The sequence below is a fragment of the Oryctolagus cuniculus genome, chromosome 3 (genome assembly GCF_051225735.1).
Source record: "Oryctolagus cuniculus isolate XC-2025 breed Fujian yellow rabbit chromosome 3, ASM5122573v1, whole genome shotgun sequence".
Lineage (NCBI taxonomy): Eukaryota > Metazoa > Chordata > Mammalia > Lagomorpha > Leporidae > Oryctolagus > Oryctolagus cuniculus.
The window spans coordinates 83,023,974-83,042,873 of NC_142869.1; positions in this window are offsets into that span (position 1 = coordinate 83,023,974).

The window sequence follows — 18,900 nt, forward strand, 5'->3', positions numbered from 1 at the left end:
TTTCTGATCCAGCTCTCTGCCGTGGCCTGGAAAGGTAGTAGAAGATGGCCCAAGTCCTTGGGCCCCTTCACCTGCATGGGAGACCCGGAAGAGGCTCCTGGCTTCGGATTGGCACAGCTCTGGCCATTGCGGCCAAATGGGGAGTGGCCCAAGTGCTTGGGCCCCTGCCACCCACGAGGGAGAGCCAGATGAAGTTCTAGGCACCTGACCCAGCCCTGGCCAATGCAACCATTTAGGGAGTGAACCAGTGGATGAAAGCTCTCTCACCATCTGTTACTCTTTCAAATTAATCTATCCTAAAAAGCAGAGAGTGGTAGTTCTAATCTAAAATACATGCCCTCAAGACTACATCTGAGAAGGCAGTTCCTTGCTATGAGTTGCAATTAAAATGCAAGAACACAGCATGTTTCTGTTTTGGGGGGTGTCTATGATATGCAAGACTGTATGAAGAACTGTAGATACTACTTCATTTCTATTGCTATTGATAAGCTGTCTGGGGAACAGTCAGTTGGTAAGACTATGGGGCTATAAGAGGCCACTGATGGGAATGATGTCTCAGCCTCACAGGCCAACATATTCTACAGGAAGCCTTGCTCTTGGCAGGGCAGAATCAACCAAAAGAAATGTGAACAAGGGCGATAGATGAAGGGGAATAATAGTTGTGATTTACTATAAGAAAAATTTATAATTCAATCCTAGAAGAAAGTTAAGAAAATTAAAAAATATTCCCAATTTTCTATAAAGATATTTTAAATGCATGTGATAATAAAAGCCAACAGTTGGAGAGCAGTATGTTCGTTGTTCTGTTTTCTGTATACTTGACTCATTTACTTCTCATTATAATTCCTATTGTACAGCTGAGACAAGTCAAGATCACAGACACACACAACCGCTAAAGGATGGAGTCAAGTTTCCAGAGGCAAACTCTTGACTGTTCTCTCAATGCCACCACAGTCTGGGGATTCTTCCAGAACACAGGGGATTCCAGGAAACTTGCACTGGCTCATTCAAGTCCAGTTTTCAATCAACCGTCCTGAGACAGGATTCAGTTGCTCCTTTCCATTCAGAGGGTTAGTTCTGAGCCATAAACTGTGAAGTCCCCCAGGCGCCTACAGAGAGGCACGGTCTGTTACACTGCCACCTGCAAGTCCACAGACCACAGACAAGGCGCCTCTGATTTACTAGGCCTCTCCCTGCTGGTCCACAGAGTGGTTAATCTTCTGCCCTGGGGTAGAGTCTGACAGCTCCCAAAGGTCCCATGAAGTACTCTTTTCAAAGTGAAATTCTCAATCACATAAATTTGCACCAGACTTGGTCTGGATCCAACTCCAAGCTCCCGCCATGAAGGCCCCAGGCAGCAGTTGGCTGCACTTTACTTCCTGGGTTGTTTGAGTCCTCGGGTGCAGACCACAGTCTTTCTTCAATAAAACAGTGATTTAAAACGTCATTCTTCCTGTTGTAAGACGGTGCCAGGGCATCATCGTCCTGTCTTCAACAGGGAGCACCCACCTCTGCGGTCGCCCGATAGGAGATTATTAGATGCTCTTATTCAACCCTCCACCTGCTTTTTGAAGAATTTACTACCTTTATCCCATAAAAGAGATTTTTTTTTCCATTTCTCAATTCAAGTTTTGGGCCTTTGTAAGGATTCCATTTCCCTTAGACATTCAGATTACGCCTTTTCTTAGGTGAGAGTATTGGGGTTTCCTCACCTCTCCCCGGGTGCCTCCATGGTTTTCTGAAGATGACGATGAGAAGGAAGGGGTTTCCTTCTTCTGCAAACCCTAATGGAAAAGAAACACAAGCAAAGATGGTGTCTGCGTGTGGGGCAGTGCTGAGGGAAATGTTTATGGCAGGGGAGAAGATAACTAGTGAATTTCTGATAGCTTTAAAATTTTTATGAACAATTCTGTAAGAATTCCATTGTGGGGGGTGGGGAGGCCGGTGCCCTGGCTCTCTTGGTTAATCTTCCACCGTGGCGCTGGCATCCCATATGGGCATTGAGTTCTAGTCCCGGTTGCTCCTCTTCCAATCCAGCTCTCCGCTGTGGCCCGGGAGTGCAGTTGCAGTGGAGGATGGCCCAAGTGCATGGGCCCTGCGCCCGCATGGGAAACCAGGAGGAAGCACCTGGCTCCTGGCTTTGGATCAGTGCAGCACCGGCCATGGTGGCCATTTGGGGGGTGAACCAATGGAAGGAAGACCTTTCTCTCTGTCTCTCTCCCTCACTGTCTAACTCTATTTGTCAAATTAAAAAAAAAAAAAAAAAGAATTCCATTGCGGGGCCCTTCATCCTTCTTACTCATTTTATCATGGAGTATGCTGATGTGGACATCATTCATGCCCTTTCCATCTTTCTTTCCTCCTGGTGTTGTGGGAACGTGTTTCCTGGTTGTTTTATTCCAGGTTCTTGCCTTTGCATGAAATAACAATGGAAAGCAGGGACATAAGTAAAATGCAAAAAAGGGAGTTGGATTTATTTAAAGAGTGAGTGTGCATTCATACATGAGTGCAGGCAAACTTACAAAGAGAGATGCTCACCATGAGAGAGAAGGGGCAGGGGAGACAGAAAACAGTCTCTAGTCCAGTGGACCTCTTTATGCGGAGGGGGGTGCTGTAATTGCAACAGGATGGAGTTCAGGTGGGATTCAGTGGGTATGATGTCCTCTGGGAAAGTTTTCATGCTGTCTCCACATGGAGTTCAGTGTATACGTGCTCATCACGGTGTCTTCATGGTGCTGGAGACAGTGCCTCAGGGGAAAGTGGGTATGCCGGATTGGCATGCAGGGGCATGGACTTCGGGTGCAGGGCTAGAGACGAAACTGCAGAAAGTCTTCCAGCTCTCTTATTCCCTGACTCCTTCCTAGCCACATATCTCTGACACATGGTAGGACTGCACTTCCTGGCTCCCTTCAAGTAAGGTGAGGCCATATTCTTTTCTTTGCCTACTGGAACATGAGAAGTGACATGTCATTTCTAGGTGAGAAATTTAAAAGCTAGTACTGGGACAGTATGACCTCAGATTCTTTGAAACAACTTGTATGCACAAATTGTAAAACAAAGTTTTACACCAAAATGAATTTATCTCATTTTTGTTTCGTTTATGATTTTGTTTATTTATTTGAGAGGTAGAGTCACAGACAAAGAGAGGGAGAGAGAGACAGTTCTTCCATCCACCGGTTCCCTTCATCCTTCTTACGTCCCTAACAGCTGGAGCTAAGCCGATCAAAAGCCAGGAACCAGGAGCTTCCTCTGGGTGTACCATGTGGGTGCAGGGGCCCAAACACTTGTGCTATCCTCTACTGTTTTTCCAGTCCATTAGCAGAAAGCTGGATCTGAAGAGGAGAAGCTAGGACATGAACTAGTTCCCATATGGAATGCTGGTGCCACAGGCAGAGGCTTAGCCTACTATGCCACAGTGCCGGCTCCCTTATTTTAATTTCCACAAACTTTTTCAAATATCTGAATCTATGCAACCCAGTGGGTGGAAATATGATTGAAACACAAAATGTGAGTTTAGAAGTGGCTGAAAGCTTTCCAAATTTTGTGAAAGACCTCAATTTATGGATTGAAATTGCTCAATGAGAGCCTAATCCATATAAAGAGAAAACTGTCCTAAGCAAATCAGAAATGGAAGAAATCTAAATACAAAGAAAACACCTTGAAAATATGAAAACAAAAGATAGTGTGTGGCACATCCCTGAGTGATAGCTGGCTTCTCCCTCAGAAACAATGGAGAGACATCTTCAGTGTATTCAAGGAAAATATGCTCCACTTCTGACTTATATCTAGTGGAACTATATAAAATGAATTGTACAGGTACTGATAGTGTCATTCAGTGGGTTGAGTTGCCATTTGGGATGCTTTCATTTCATATCAGAGTGCTTGTCTATTTCTGATTTAGCTTCTGCCTAATTCATACCCAATAAGGCAGCAGATGATGGCTCAAGTATTTGGGTCCCCACCATCCACATAGAAGACCTAGATTGAGTTCTGGGATCCTGGCTTTGGTTTGGTTCTGCCCCAGCTATTATGGATATTTGGAGAATGAAGCAGCATCTGTCATTTTGTCTTTCAAATAAATGTATATAAACATTTCAAATAAATATATGTAAGCATTAATATAGAAGATGAACAAAAGCTATCTTCTGAATAGTGAAAAAACTAACATAGTTAATGAGCAGAAGACCCATTCTCCAGGCTTGAAGAAAATGATGCAAAGTTGTTACTTGCTAGTAGAAGAAAGAATCATAACCACTAAAGTGGTAATCATCTCTGTGAACAAATATGAAGAACTTTAGACCTCTCATTTCTCTTATTTTTTCAAATGAGATATGATTATTTGCCTCACCATGTGATACATTCATATGCTGATTCGATGTGTGAATACAAGAATAAAACTAACATAATATAGAGAGATCATAAATGGAACCATTCAATTGGAAAGCTCCTGTATTTCGTATAAAGTAGTGCAGTATAACTCCAAGGTATTGTGATAAATTACTATTATAATACCTTGTAGAAATTAGTAACAAATTAAAGCCTACAATCATATGTAAATCAAAGGAAATTAATGCAATAAAGCAGCATATTTATTTGCCAGAGCTGCCATAACACGATACTATAGAGTGGGCAACATAAACAACAGAAATTCATTTTCTCATAGTTCTACAGAATGAAAGATTAAGAACAAGATGCTTGGGGCTGGCGTTGTGGTGTAGTGGTTAAGCCACTGCCTGAGATGTCATCATGGCATATGGCTGCTGGTGAGTTCTGGCTGCTCCACTTCAGATTCAGCTCTCTGCCAATGGCCTGGGAAGCAATGTCCCCTGTCACCCATGTGGGAGACCTGGAAGAATCTCCTGGCTCCTGGCTCCAGCCTTGCTCAACCCTGGCCTTTGCAGCCATGTGGGGTGGGAACCAATGGATGGAAAACCTCTCTCTCTGTCTCTAACTCTGCCTTTCAAATACACAAATAAATCCCCTCAAAAAGAGGAAGAACAAAATGTTGCAGGCTTGGTTTCTGCTAAGGTCTTTCTTGTTTGGTCAGTGATGGCCAATTTCTTACCATGTCCTCATAGGGACTTTTCTGTGTGTGTGTGTTTCTCTTACAAACACACCAGTTGAACTGGGCCCACCCATAGGACCTCCATTAACATTAATTTCTCCTTTGAAGGCCTTATCTCCAAATATAGTCACAGGTGTTTAGTGTTCACATATGCATTTTAGGGGATGCAATATTTAGTCTGTGACAATAGAGCTAACTAGCCAATCAGAGCACCTCATTTAAACTATTTTATGGGTCTATGCAGCTATCCAATGCTTAAGTGTCAGTTAAGATGCCTGGAATACTTGGGATTGAAATCCAGCTTTGCCTCCTGAATCCAGCTTCCTCATCAATTGACCATGGTAGGGTGTGCTGATGGCTCAAGGAATTAGGTTCCAGCCACCCTTGTGAAAGATCTGGATTGAGTTACCATCTCTTGCCTAAATGACCAGTCATTTAGGGAGTAAACCAGTAGATGGAAACTCACTCTTTCTCTCTACATGTATATATAGAAACACATAATAAATGCATATATATGTGTACATATGTATATATGTATACATGTGTATATGTACATATGTGTATATATGTGTACATATGTATAAATGATCATATAGCTATATATGTTTTATATATAAATTTATATAGACTAAATGAATGAATATATTTTGAAAAAACTATTAAAAATATATCATGAGCCAAAAACAAGGTAGTTAACAAAAAACAGAGGAACAAATCAGATGAGATAAACAGAAAATAAGTGACTAAATGGTAGACCTAATTGCAGCCACATTCATAGCTTAAATGTAAATGGACTAATAATTAAAGCAGAGATCGCCAGTATGCTATCTACAAGTGCCACACTTGATCCACAAAGACAAAAACAGACTGATAGTGAAAGGATGGAGAAAGCTACACTAAGCAGAATTGGGTGTAAAGCCTAGTAGTTAAGACACCTGCATCTCATATTGAGGTATCTTGGTTTCTTGCCCACCTTTGACTCCCAAGTCTACTTTCCTGTACTACAGACCTTGCAGAGCAGCAATGACGACTCAGATAATCGAGCTCCTGTCTCTGGCTTCAGCGAAACACATTCTCTGCCATGGCTTTTATCTGGGAAGTGAACCAGTAAATGGGGCCTCTTCCTCACTCTCTCATTGTCAGGGGAGAGATTTTCTATCTTCTTGTTCACTCCCCAAATGGCTGCAATGGCCAGGGCTGAGTTGGGCTGAAGCCAGGAGCCAGGAACTCTAACCAGGTCTCCCATATGGATCACAGGGACCCTAGAATACTTAATCCATCAACTGCTGCCTCCCACAACTTCATCAGCAGAAAGTTGGATTAAAATGGAGTAGCCAAGACTTGAACCAGGCACTACGATATAGGATGCAGGTGTCCCAAGCAGAGACTTAACCACTGAACCAAGTGCTGCCCTACAATTCAGTGAATTTTAACACAGCCACAATCAAGACACAAAACTCATATCAGTGCAAACTCTCTGGGCTTCCCCTTGGTGGCCATACCCTCCCGAGTCCTAGCCACCACTGCTCTGCTCTCTGGTCCCATACTCACACTTATATCTTTTCAAGAACATTGAATAAATAGAATCACATAGCTAACCTGGGACATCTTAAAAATTTTGAAATGATTATAGATTCACAGAAAGTCTTAAGAGTAGTCCTGAAAGATCCCAGCACCCCTTGACCTAGTTACCCGCAATGATGAGATGCTATATAACTATAGTGTAGGATCTGAGCCGGGGAGGTAGTGTCATACAAGTCTTAGACCTCATTCAGATATCATCAGTTTCATCTGCACTCACTCATGGGTGTGTGGGTAATTCTGTGTAATTTTATCACATGAAGATTCATAAAACCATAATTGCAATCAAGATAGAGAACTGTTCCAGCATCACAATTATCCATTTGGTACCCCTTTATTGTTCCATCTTGTGGAGTTAATTTTTAGGAAGCTTGTGTGTGTTCAATCCCTCTACACCCCTACCTCCCTTTAAAAATTATTTGAGCCGGCGCCGCGGCTCACTAGGCTAATCCTCCGCCTAGCGGCGCCGGCACACCGGGTTCTAGTCCTGGTCGGGGCGCCGGATTCTGTCCCGGTTGCCCCTCTTCCAGGCCAGCTCTCTGCTGTGGCCAGGGAGTGCAGTGGAGGATGGCCCAAGTGCTTGGGCCCTGCACCCCATGGGAGACCAGGAAAAGCACCTGGCTCCTGGCTCCTACCATCGGATCAGCGCGGTGCGCCGGCCGCAGCGCGCCAGCCGTGGCGGCCATTGGAGGGTGAACCAACGGCAAAGGAAGACCTTTCTCTCTGTCTCTCTCTCTCACTGTCCACTCTGCCTGTCAAAAAAAAAAAAATTTATTTGAGAGGCAGAAAGAGCAAGAGAGGAAGAGACAGAGAGGGTGAGTGTCTATCTGCTGGTTCATTCCCTAGATGCCTACCATGGCCAGAGTGCCAAAGCTGGGAGCTAGAGATGCAATCCATGTCTCCGTGTGGGTGGCAGGAATCCAATTACTTGAGCCATCACCCTCCTTGCCAGGGTTTGCATTAGCAGGAAGTGTCTAGAACTGGAGCTGGGAACCTAACCCAGGTAACTCCAATATAGGAGGTGGGCATCTTAATTGCTATACTACACACTCGCTCTCCTCCCCTGCCCGTTTTTAAACTAATGCAAGAAGCAGAACCAACTCATTACTTTTTCATATATTTTTTCACTGACATGATTGCATGGGAAAGATCAACAGAAGAAAAAATTCACTCGACTTCGCTTCATTTCATGATAGTTATTGAAAATAATTCTGTCACATGCAGAGAGGGGCATTAGAAAATTATCTTTCCCAGGTGTCAGGTGCCCTCCATGGGTCGCTATTTGGATATGTGGACTTCCCCAGGCGTCAGGTGTGAACAGAATCCCGCCCCTTGAAATGAGTCCTAATTCCCTTACAGCTGGTGAGATAAATGGCAGACTTTTAATAGTTTTTCCTCTTCAGCGGTTTTTAAAAAAAACACATTTCTTAATAAAAAGTATGGCATGTAAAATGTCACGGTATGGTAGTATATAGATGAACTGTGGAAATGGAATAAATCAAATTTATTTTTTAAGTTAATAAAACCTTTTTTTTTTTTTTAGGGGAAAAGCACTTTTCAAACCTGTGAAATCTCAGTTCTCCCTCTGGCTTTTCTTGCCAGCCAATCAGATTTATTATTTCAACAGCTGCAGATATTAAGTTTCCAATTTGGGTGTATTTGCTTCAATTAAACAGTGTTTTTAATTTGAGAGAGAGAGAGAGAGAGAATGAGCTTCCATTTGCTGGTTTCCTCCCCAAATGCCCGTGAGGGTATGCATTGGCAGGAAGCTAGAACTGGGCGCTGAAGCTGGGCTCACATCCACATGCTTGGATATGGGATGCAGGTGTCTTAACCGCCAGGTCAAATGCCCACCCCTGTTAACATCATTCTTGAAGAAGCCTGCTGCTTTGGGATTCACACTGATTGACAGAGGACTCTGACTTCTTACCCATCCACAATCTGCTTTGTACATTCCTTCTGTCTTGGGTTAATATTTATTAGAAACATGAAGATGGTGCCTAGCATTTTGGCACATTATTCCTTCACAAATCTCTGGTCGCAATGAGATTTTTCTTCTAAAGCCTGGACAGAGGCTTTAGCTCCTGAAGGCACATCTTATTTGCCAGATCCTAGATTGGAATAACATAAAACTATATACTAATGGGCAGGGACAAGCAGGAGCCACTTTTCCCTCCAAAATTTGCTTTTCAAGTTTTCATTGATGCTTTTTATGTGCAGTGTGTGTTCTATGAAATGGGAATTATAAGCCAAGGTGTGGACAATTTTCAAATCCGATTTAAGCAATTCATTATGTCATTGAAGAAATGTGTTGTCTGTGGTTCTCAGCGAGTAGCTCTCTCTGGGGTCCACCCACACGGGTACTGAGGACTCCTGCCGGACACTGAAGTGCCTCTCCGTGGAATATCCTCCCTTTGCCTGTGCATACTGACTCTCTACAATTCTCCACTTACAAATCTAGCAAATAAAAGTATAAGATGAACAGTGACGTCAGACATCATCCCCCACCCCACCCCCCGGCTCCTCCTGGGTCTGGCTGCTGAGTTTTCCAGTGCCACTCCGCACAGGCCTCGGCTCTGCAGGTGGCCTTTCTCACAGCTGGAGTTACTCTCTGTGCGCAGAAACTGCTTCTTCTCTTGACTCTTAGTCCCTGCAATGGGGCCGCTCTCACCATTCCTCAGCGCTCTCCTCTAATCCCGCCTCACCCATGGGCCCTAGGAACGGCCCATTGTTACCTTCTCCTCAGTGTCCCTCTCAAAAGTGCCACTTGTTTCCTGCCAGACTCTCAGGGACGCAAAGTGGTTCTACCATTGTAATTGTTAGAACTATAAATTGTAAATGGAAGCAGAGCACTACTGAGTTGCATTGCTCGATGCTGTGGACTTATGTAACTTCAAGGATGCTTTACCTTAATTCATGAAGTGTCTTCAACTGGAGGTGGATCCCAAGAGCACTGGTTTCGGAGGCCTTGGAAATGGGTCTACTCATTCACCATTAAGTATAACCCTACGCCGAAGATTTCTAACCACGTAACACTGTGCTTCCTGTATTCTCTTCCTTGTACATATCCAGTTGTTTGAATCTTATGAAATCCAAGTCACTAAATTCACTGCCCTTTCAAATACATGTGTGCATGTACATGAACATATGTGTGTGTAAATTTAGAAAGGAAACAGGGTAAATCAATCTTGATAATACCACTGACTACTGTATAGTTATTGAAAATACTGAGGTAGTGGGTGTTTTGCTTAGCAGTTAAGATGCCCACATGCCATATCATAGTGCCTGGGTTCCACACTCACTCTGGCTTGTGACTCCTGTTCCCTACTAACAGAGACCCTAGGAAGCAGTGATGATGGCTCAGATAATTGGGTTCTATTCTCAACTCTGGGCTTCCTGGGATTGCTGCAGACATTGGAGAGTGAATCAGTGGATGGGGGGCATTTTCTCACTCTCAAACAAAGAAATAAAAGATTGAAGAAAAAATGAACCTGAGGTTAAACAATATGAACCATTCCTGTTTGTGCTAATATGGAAATTGCTCCCAGACTATTTGTCACTTAACGAAACCAAGACCAGAACAAAAACCATAGAATCAAATGATTTGTGAAGATTTATACCTACACTACATTGTCCTCCTTTGACTCTCTGCCACTATCCAGGTGGTATGTAGGTGTCATCACTAAGAGCAGATTGGGGGGAGGGGTTATATAGCACATCACTGACAGTGATTTCTTAGGGGTCATGGCGAGATAGAGTTATGACCTGTGCTTTCCCACTGGTTCTCAATGCTATGTACTGTGAAGGATTATTACACATATTTTACAACTCATGTTCTGTGTTCATGTATGCTTTCTCATCAAACTTTACCAATATGACAGTAAAGATATGAAAAGACACTGAAGGACAACTTAGTGGCTTAGAGATGGCAGTGAGATGTTAGAGACTGAAAGTTTAGGATAAGTGGTGACTGAATTAGTAGAAGAGTAAAAACTGAAACTTGGGTTTCTGCCAAGACATTTGCCCATGAGAAGCAAACTCCTTCATGGCCCAGACCACTGGGGACACTCAGGAGTTAGAGACACCATGTGCCTTCAAAAGGCCAAGATGCAGTTTACAAATGGGAATATATTTGAAGGTTAAATATAAGGAGTTTGAACTTCTATCCGATCCCCTGAAGTTCGGTGATTCCCTTGAACTTCCTGAACAAGTAAATCCCCTGAACTACGGATCTATCTGAATTATAAGGAGTCTTCAAAAAGCTCACAGCAGTGAGAGGCATTTGGTGTGTTGGTTAAGACATTACTTGGGTTGCCTGCATCTCAGATAGGAGTACCAGAATCTACATCTTGGATCCACTTGAGGTCCCAGTTTCCTGCCAATGCACACTGCGGGAGGCAGCAGGTGATGGCTCAAGTACTTAGATTCCTGCCACTCAAATGGGATATCTGAATTGAGTTCCTGGCTCCAGCTTTCAGCCTGGCCCAGCTCCAGCTGTTGTGGGCATTTGGGGGAAAAGTAGTAAATAGAGATTGCTATCTGTGTGCCTCTGTCACTTCTTTCAAACAAATAAAATTTTTAAAAAGTTCATGAAAAATGTGTATTGTGAGAAAACTGCATGGATTTTAACAATTTGTTGTGCAAAAAGAAGTTTCTTTCAATTCTATTTTAATGAATGTTTTGAAGTTCCCTAGTATAGTTCTTCCTCAACTACTGACTTATTGAACTTTTACCCTATCCTCTGAAGTTCAGTGATTATACCCCCAAAAACCCTGAAGGAGAGGGGAGGTCTACTACAGATGCTGAACTCAGGAACAACAGGTAGGACTGAAGGCGGGATGAGGTACTGGACAACAAATAGTGGACTGAATGAAAAGCCACATGATCCACCCCAAGCCCTCCTCCCCCCTCAGCCCTGAGAATGGAAGACCTGGCCCCTCAGTCAGGAACTGGACAGTTCCTCTTTGGAGAAGTTCCAAGAAAAAGGCCTACTCACTCCTGGGGGGTCATTCAATAAAGCATCCAAGTTCACATGATGACCATATAGAGACATCTATCTGCCAACAAACCCCATTTACATACCAAGAGCTTCTAAATTGCCTTTCAGCACCTCACTTTTAGATATAACTGGGCAGATTTTTTTAGGGAAGTCTCTTATGTGAAATATAGGAACAGGAAAAAAAAAAACAAGAATCAAAGATATGCACAGAGCAGAAAAAAGCCTTTAAGCTACTAATATCCTTGAAATATACGTGATGACACTGCCACCTGAAGTGTGCAATGAATATATTAATTTTTGATTCTCATCTGCAGAGACTGAACTACTAAGCAGAAACTGCCCCACACTGTGAAATACCTAAAATGAGTGGGTCGAAGAATTGTCCATGAACTAGAGAGAAAGGAAAAACTGAAAATGGTAGCTCTAATGGGAAGGGTCCATCTGATTGTAGGAGGGCAGGGCAGTGGGAAAGGTCTGTCCACATGCACACACTAGTGCATTCCACAGAGGAATAGAGAAACCGGGAGCAGTTCCACTAAGAGAGGTCCATGGTAGGAGGAGAGTGAACAAGAGGGACACATTTAAACAGGATCCATGGCAAAAAAAGAGAACTCTCTCCTTCCTTGCACCTCCTCTCATAAGGAAAGGGGTAGCAACCCAACTGGGTACACAAACACAGTGGGGTCTTGGCATGCGCATTGGTCCCTGGCTTGACATATGCATCCTGGGAAGGTGGGCAAAACAAATGGACAGTTACAGAGACAGCATCAATTTGCAAGGATTAAGAGTTCCAGCTTGCCTAAACTTTTAACTGTCTGCTTAGTTATCCACATCACGTCTGAGAAATAGAAACAGGGCACTAAGGTGATAGACTGACCATAGAACAATAAGGAGCTTTAGAAATGGAAACTATGGGGACTGGCCTGAAGCGCCGGCATCCCATATGGGTGCTGGTTCAAGTACCGGCTGCTCCACTTCTGATCCAGATCTCTGCTATGGCCTGGGAAAGCAGTAGAAGATGGCCCAGGTCCTTGGGCCCCTGCACCCATGTGAGAGACCTGGAGGAAGCTCCTGGCTCCTGGCTTTGGATCGGCACAGCACCGGCCGTTGCAGCCAGTTGGGAAGTAAACCATCGGATGGAGGACCTCTCTCTCTCTCTCTCTGCCTCTCTTCTCTCTGTGTAACTCCGACTTTCAAATAAATAAATAACTATTTAAAAAAAATGGAAACTATGTTGACTTACATAAAAATTCAATAGAGAAGTTAAAAGACAAATTTGAAGAATCCTTCAAAAGTAGAACAAAAATACTAGAAAAGGAGAAAACCAGTTTAAGCGGTTATCATAAAATTGATAGAGTTCAGAGAAGAGACAAGAGAAGCAGAAATTGCTGAAGATACTGTTAGTCTTAGTTGCACAGAGAAATAGAACCCACAGGAAGATATGTGTAGTATAAAGGACTGGCTCACACGATTATGGAGGCCAAGAAGTCCCAAGACCTGCATTCAGCCAGCTGGAGGCGCGGGAGACACGATGCTGTAAGTTGCTGTCCGAGTCCCAGACCAAAGGCAGGAGAAGACTCTGTCCCAGCTTGAAGACAAGCAGGAGGGAAGAGCAAATTCTCACTCAGCTGTTTTTGTTCCAACGGATTTGATGATAAACACCTTCCCTGAGGAGGGCGATCTGCTTAACTCAGTCTACCAATTCAGATGTTAACCTGCTAGTTCCTTCTCCAAATGCCAAAAACGTTGGGGCTGGGCCAGGCTGAAGCTAGGAGCCCAGAGTTCAATATAGGTCTCCTATGTGGGCAGCAAGGACCTACGTACTTAAGCCATCTGCTGTCTTCCAGGGTGCAGATTAGCAGGAAGCTGGATCAGAAGCAGAGCCAAGACTCAAACCAGGCACTCTGATATGGGATGTGGGCATCCCAAGCAGCTACTTAATCTCTGTGCCAAATGCCTGCCTTAAGATAACTTTTAACCAAGTATCTGGGCATGCTATGGCTATGGCTCAAATTGACACAGAAAATTAACCATCACAGATAAGACATAGGAACATGTCCCAGGGTGTAGAATATGACTCCTCAGTAAAGGACCCCACTGGGAATGGGAAATGAAAATGACCTCTACCAAAACAAATCACTGTAAAATTTCCCAAGACTCTAATGGCCTCCATAGAGGAAAAGAGAGGTCACCAGGAAATAGAAGAGCATGGGACTCCCAACAACAACACAAGTTGAGACAATGGAACAATGCTTTCAAAATTCATGAGGACATCTTTGTAACCCAGTTCTCTGCCAGCCAAACTATTAAACACAAGGACAGCCAAAAAGTTGTTTTCACAGAGGCAAACAGACTAGGCCCCCTTTTTTTTTTTTCATCTTCTGGAAGCTTCTGGAGCTTATGTGTCACTAAAAGGTGAATGAATCAAGAAAAAGGAAATCTGAGTGTGGAAACGGGAATTTCAACAGAGGAAAGAGGCTAGCTGAGTTTCTAGAGTGTTGGTGAAGAGATGTCCTAGGATTTCAGAATGTGGTAATTCTAGAGATTAACAAACCTGTCCAAAAACAAACAGAACACTAAGAAAAAGATGGAAAGAAAACAGAATGTGTTGCTAGAATGCTTTTGGTGCTTGACCATGTTGCCTTAAGAGAATTGGGGAAGTATAAGGCAAAGTATATACTATATACATCCACTCACACATACCAGAACAAACAACATGAATAGGTAGGCAGCATTTAATTCCAGGAAAAACAAAAATATATAGAAAAGAAAATGTAAACACTGCATTGCTTACTCATGAGCAATTTTTTTGCCTTACAATAGTATTATAAAATTTGAATATTTACTTAATGAAAAATTATGATCAAAATACATAGGGAAGAAGTGTGTGTGTGTGTGTGTGTGTGTGTGTGTAAAGCTGGTGAAAAGGGCACCAAATTTCTATTTTTCACAGTGGGGTGTAAGTAGATAATGTCTGTCTTAGCTCAGGCTGCTGTAACAGAATACCATACATTGGGTTGCTTATTAACTCACTGATTTCTTACGGTTCTGGAGGCTGGAAGTCTGAGTTTAAGGTGCTACCATGGTTGAGTTTTGGTGAGGGTCCGCTTCTGAGTTGCTGACTGCCAACATCTTGTGACCTCACATGGTAGAACAGGGATAGGAGCCTGGGGTCTCTACTGTAAGGGCACTCATCACGTGCATAAGGCTCCACCCTCATGCCTCACTCATCTCCTGAAGACCCCACCTCCTCAGACCATCACATTGGGGGTTAGGATTTCAACATATAAATCTGGAGAGAACACAAACTTTCAGCCCATTGCAAAGTCTAAAACTGTTTAGACAGGGTCCAGCACTGTGGCACAGTGGGTTAAGGCTAGGGACTGAAGGACCAGCATCCCATGGGGGTACCCGTTTGAGTCCTGGCTGCTCCACTTCCAATCCAGCTCCCTGTTAACATACCTGGGGAAGCAGTGGAGGATGGCCCACGTGCTTGGGCCCCTGCACCCACGTGGGAGACCCAGAAGAAGCTCCTGGCTTTGGCCTGGACCAGCCCAGGGCCGTTGAAGGCATTTGTGGAATAAGCCAGGGGGTGAAAGATCTCAGTCTCTCTTCTTGATCTCTAACTCTGCCTTTCAAATAAAGAAATCTTAAAAAAAGAAAAAAACTGTTTAATAAGTAGCAGTATAAATTTATTACTAGAAATAAAGAGTGGGGGTGAACATTTAGCCCAGCAGTTAAGATACCTGTATCCCATACTGGATTACGTGGGTTCAACCCTTGACTGTAGTTCCTGCTAATGTGGACCCTTGGAGGCAGTGGTGGTAACTTTAATAACTAGGTCCCTGCCACCCATGTGGGAGACCTGGATTCAGTTCTTTGCTTCTGGCTTCAGTTCTAGCCAGGCCATTGTGGACATCTTGGGGAGTGAGCCAGCAGATGGGATCTCTCTCTCTCTCTCTCTCTCTCTCTCTGTCAAATAATAAGTTGACATGTAAAGGAGTTAAAAGTAAAGGGAAAAACAACAAATTGGACTAAAGGTTGCTTATACCTTTGGGTTGCTAATTCTGGTGCTAAGTACTGTTGGTTCTTTGTTGTCACTGTTATTTGTTAAAGTGGCAGAGAATTCAGTTGACCTTTCAAACCATCTCTGGGCATTTTGTGACTGTACCAAGTTTAAATATGTATATATACGTATGTGTATTTCAAATGCAGTGAGGAAATGAAGCAGGGGGAGAGGGAGGGGGGAGGGAGAGGGAGAGGGTATGAGAGATAGATCTCTTCTCCTGATTAACTTCCCAAGCGGCTACAACAGCTGGGGCTGTGCCAGGTTGAAGCCAGGAGCCAGGAGCTCAGTCCGAGTCTCCCATGTGGGTGGCAGAGATCTGATCACTTGGGTCATCATTGCTGCTTCCTAGGGTGTGCATTAGCAGGAAGCTGAAATCAGGAGCAGAGCTGGGACTTGAACCCAGGCACTCCCACATGGGAGTATCTTAACAGCTTTGCCAATTGCCTGCCCATATCCAAGATATCTTTATAATCCAAAGAAATTATATATAAAGTGATATAAAATATATCCATGGTAAAGGTTTTCTTAATTTTTCTTGAATGAGTTTGGGTCCAAACAAGATATCTTGATGTTAATTACCTATTAGTTTTTAATATCTTTAATTCAAATGCTTAGACAAGTAAAATGGTTAAGTGCATTAAGAGACATACTTTATTGCATTAGTATTATTTAGAAAACATTTCCCTGAGAGTAAAGCAATTTTATCATAAATTAAACGTATTAGCTTGCTTTGAAGTACTGTTGCTAAGAACCTTTATATAGAATCAGATAGTTCTGTAATTTTATTTTACTCTTCTACATGAATTTTTAGCACATTTCCTAAATAACCATGAAAGGAAACAACCATTGATTAATACTTTAAAAGTTAATGAATTATTTAGACATATCCTTTAGAGATATTTAGATATATCTTCTCAGATAATTTCTTCTTCCTAATCAGGGCTGAAGAATTAATATCCAGTGTCTATATCTTGGCTTGAATTTCTTTAAATTATCTTCACATAAGTAATGTTCTTAAAATAAACATGTAGCTATGCAGAAAAGAATCCAGAGGCATAGATAATAAAAAGCCCACAGTGGAGAGCTGCAAAATGGAACTGGGAAGGGCTTTTCTAAAGTGCTTTATGGCTTTGGAGAGTTCATTTTATAATCAGAAAACACTTGCACATATGCCCGTGGATGCAACATGTATACTGGGCTATGTAAAACGAAAGAGGGGACACTACCCAGGGCTTTATGCTCGTTACTGCAGCTCCTTATGGTCTCCACCTTCGTCGCAGAAGAATTTCACAGGCACAAGCCTCAAAGGACTTCCTGTTCGGCTTCACATGACATTCCAGGACTGAGTTCAGTCACTTTGGTCAAGTGACCCTGAACTGGGGTGACCAAAGGCAGCTGCTTAGATGCCAGCGTGGGGAAGTACGTTAATGTTATGTCCAAGCTTGGCCAATAGGCAACCCCTCTTCAGTTTAAGTCAGCTACGGAAAACACACTGGAAAGCACAGGAAGTGTACTTTACAGGTTAAAAAAAAAAAGTAACAGAAATAAGTTATGATGATTAGTTTTACTTTTTATTTGAAAAGGAAAGAGGAGATCTTCCCCAAATGCTCACAACAGCTATGGCTGGATCAGGCTGAAGTCGGGAGCCCAAACTCAATTCAGGTCTCCCATAGAGGTGGCAGAGACCCAATTACTTGAGACATCATCTGCTGCCTCCCAGGGTATATATTAACAGGCAGCTGGAATTGGGAGTGCAATCAGGATTTTAACCCAGGCATTCCAAGGTGGGATGCTGGCATCCCAAAAGGCATCTTGACCACTGTGCCCAACACGCACCCTACTTATAATGACTTCTTATTATTAATTGTGATACATTTCAGCCAATTTTCGTATCTTTTGCTTTGCCTACTTCATGTTGACCAGAAAATACCAATAACGAAGTTGCAGCATTATTTTCTGAATTCTAAAGTCCATTCTTACTTTTTTTTTTTAATAGTTTCTTTATTTGAGAGGCAGAGAAAAAGAGAGAGAGAGCCAGAACGAGAGTGAGAGTGTTACTTTCTGATGATTCACTTCCCAAAGACCCACAATGGTCAGGGCTGGGCCAAGCGGAAGCTGGGAGCTGGGGACACGTGTGTGGTAAGGACCCAACTAATTCAGCCATCCCTGTTGTTGCCTCCCAGAGTCTGCATTAGCAGGCAGCTGGAGCCAGGTATCGAACCCAGGCACTCGGATGTGGGATATGGGAGTCTTATCTGCTAGGCTAAAATCCTGTCCCAGCTGCTTCGTTTTGCTGTTGCCCTTTTGATGTGGGAAGCAGCATCTTCTTCTTGCCCGAGATCTTGCCAGGGTTTGTTTTGTTCTTTAGGTTCTAGGCCAGAAAACAATAATGTTCTCTCTCTCAGGGCCTCCACCTGTTCTGTTCTTATCATCCATTAAGAGACACTGTTAAAGGATACACGTAATTCTATAGGTTACGGAGGTTCTGTAGGTAATTTCTGATGGAATCAGGAATAGAACTGTTTGATGCTCTTTGTTCTACATCTACATTTGCTCAAATGATGCTGACAATAAAAAGTTCCTCAGGGTCTCCTTAGACAACCCTAGATCTCTCCTGATCCACAGCCAGCCCATTAGCAAATCTTCCCAATTACAGTCGGCCCTTCAGATCCACGGAGTTCACATCCATGGATTCAACCGACCAAGGAATGAAAGCACACTACATAAATTTGCATTTGTACTGAACATATACAGACTTTTCTTGTCACTGTTCCCTAAACGATACAGGATGACAACTGTTGAGATAGCATTTACCTTACATTGCATTAAGTATTACAAGTAATCCAGAATGACTTAAAGTACAAGAGAGGGTGTGCATAAGGTACGTGCAAACACGACACAGTTTTGTAGAAGGGAACTGAACATCTGTGAATTTTGGGACAGGGGGTGGTGTCCTAGAACAAATTCCATGTAGCCATGGAGGGACAACTGTACAAAATATTTCTCTATTGGTCTGCTCCTCCCATATTCCTGGCTCTAACCCTGGACCCAGCTGTCAGGAGACACTGCCTAGGGCCACTGTAGTAGCAACTCCAAAACCATGTCCACTCTTGCTTGCTCTAGTCTATTTAACAGGCAGCAACTAGAGCGATCTTCCAAAACAGAAGTTCGAGCATGCTTTCCGTC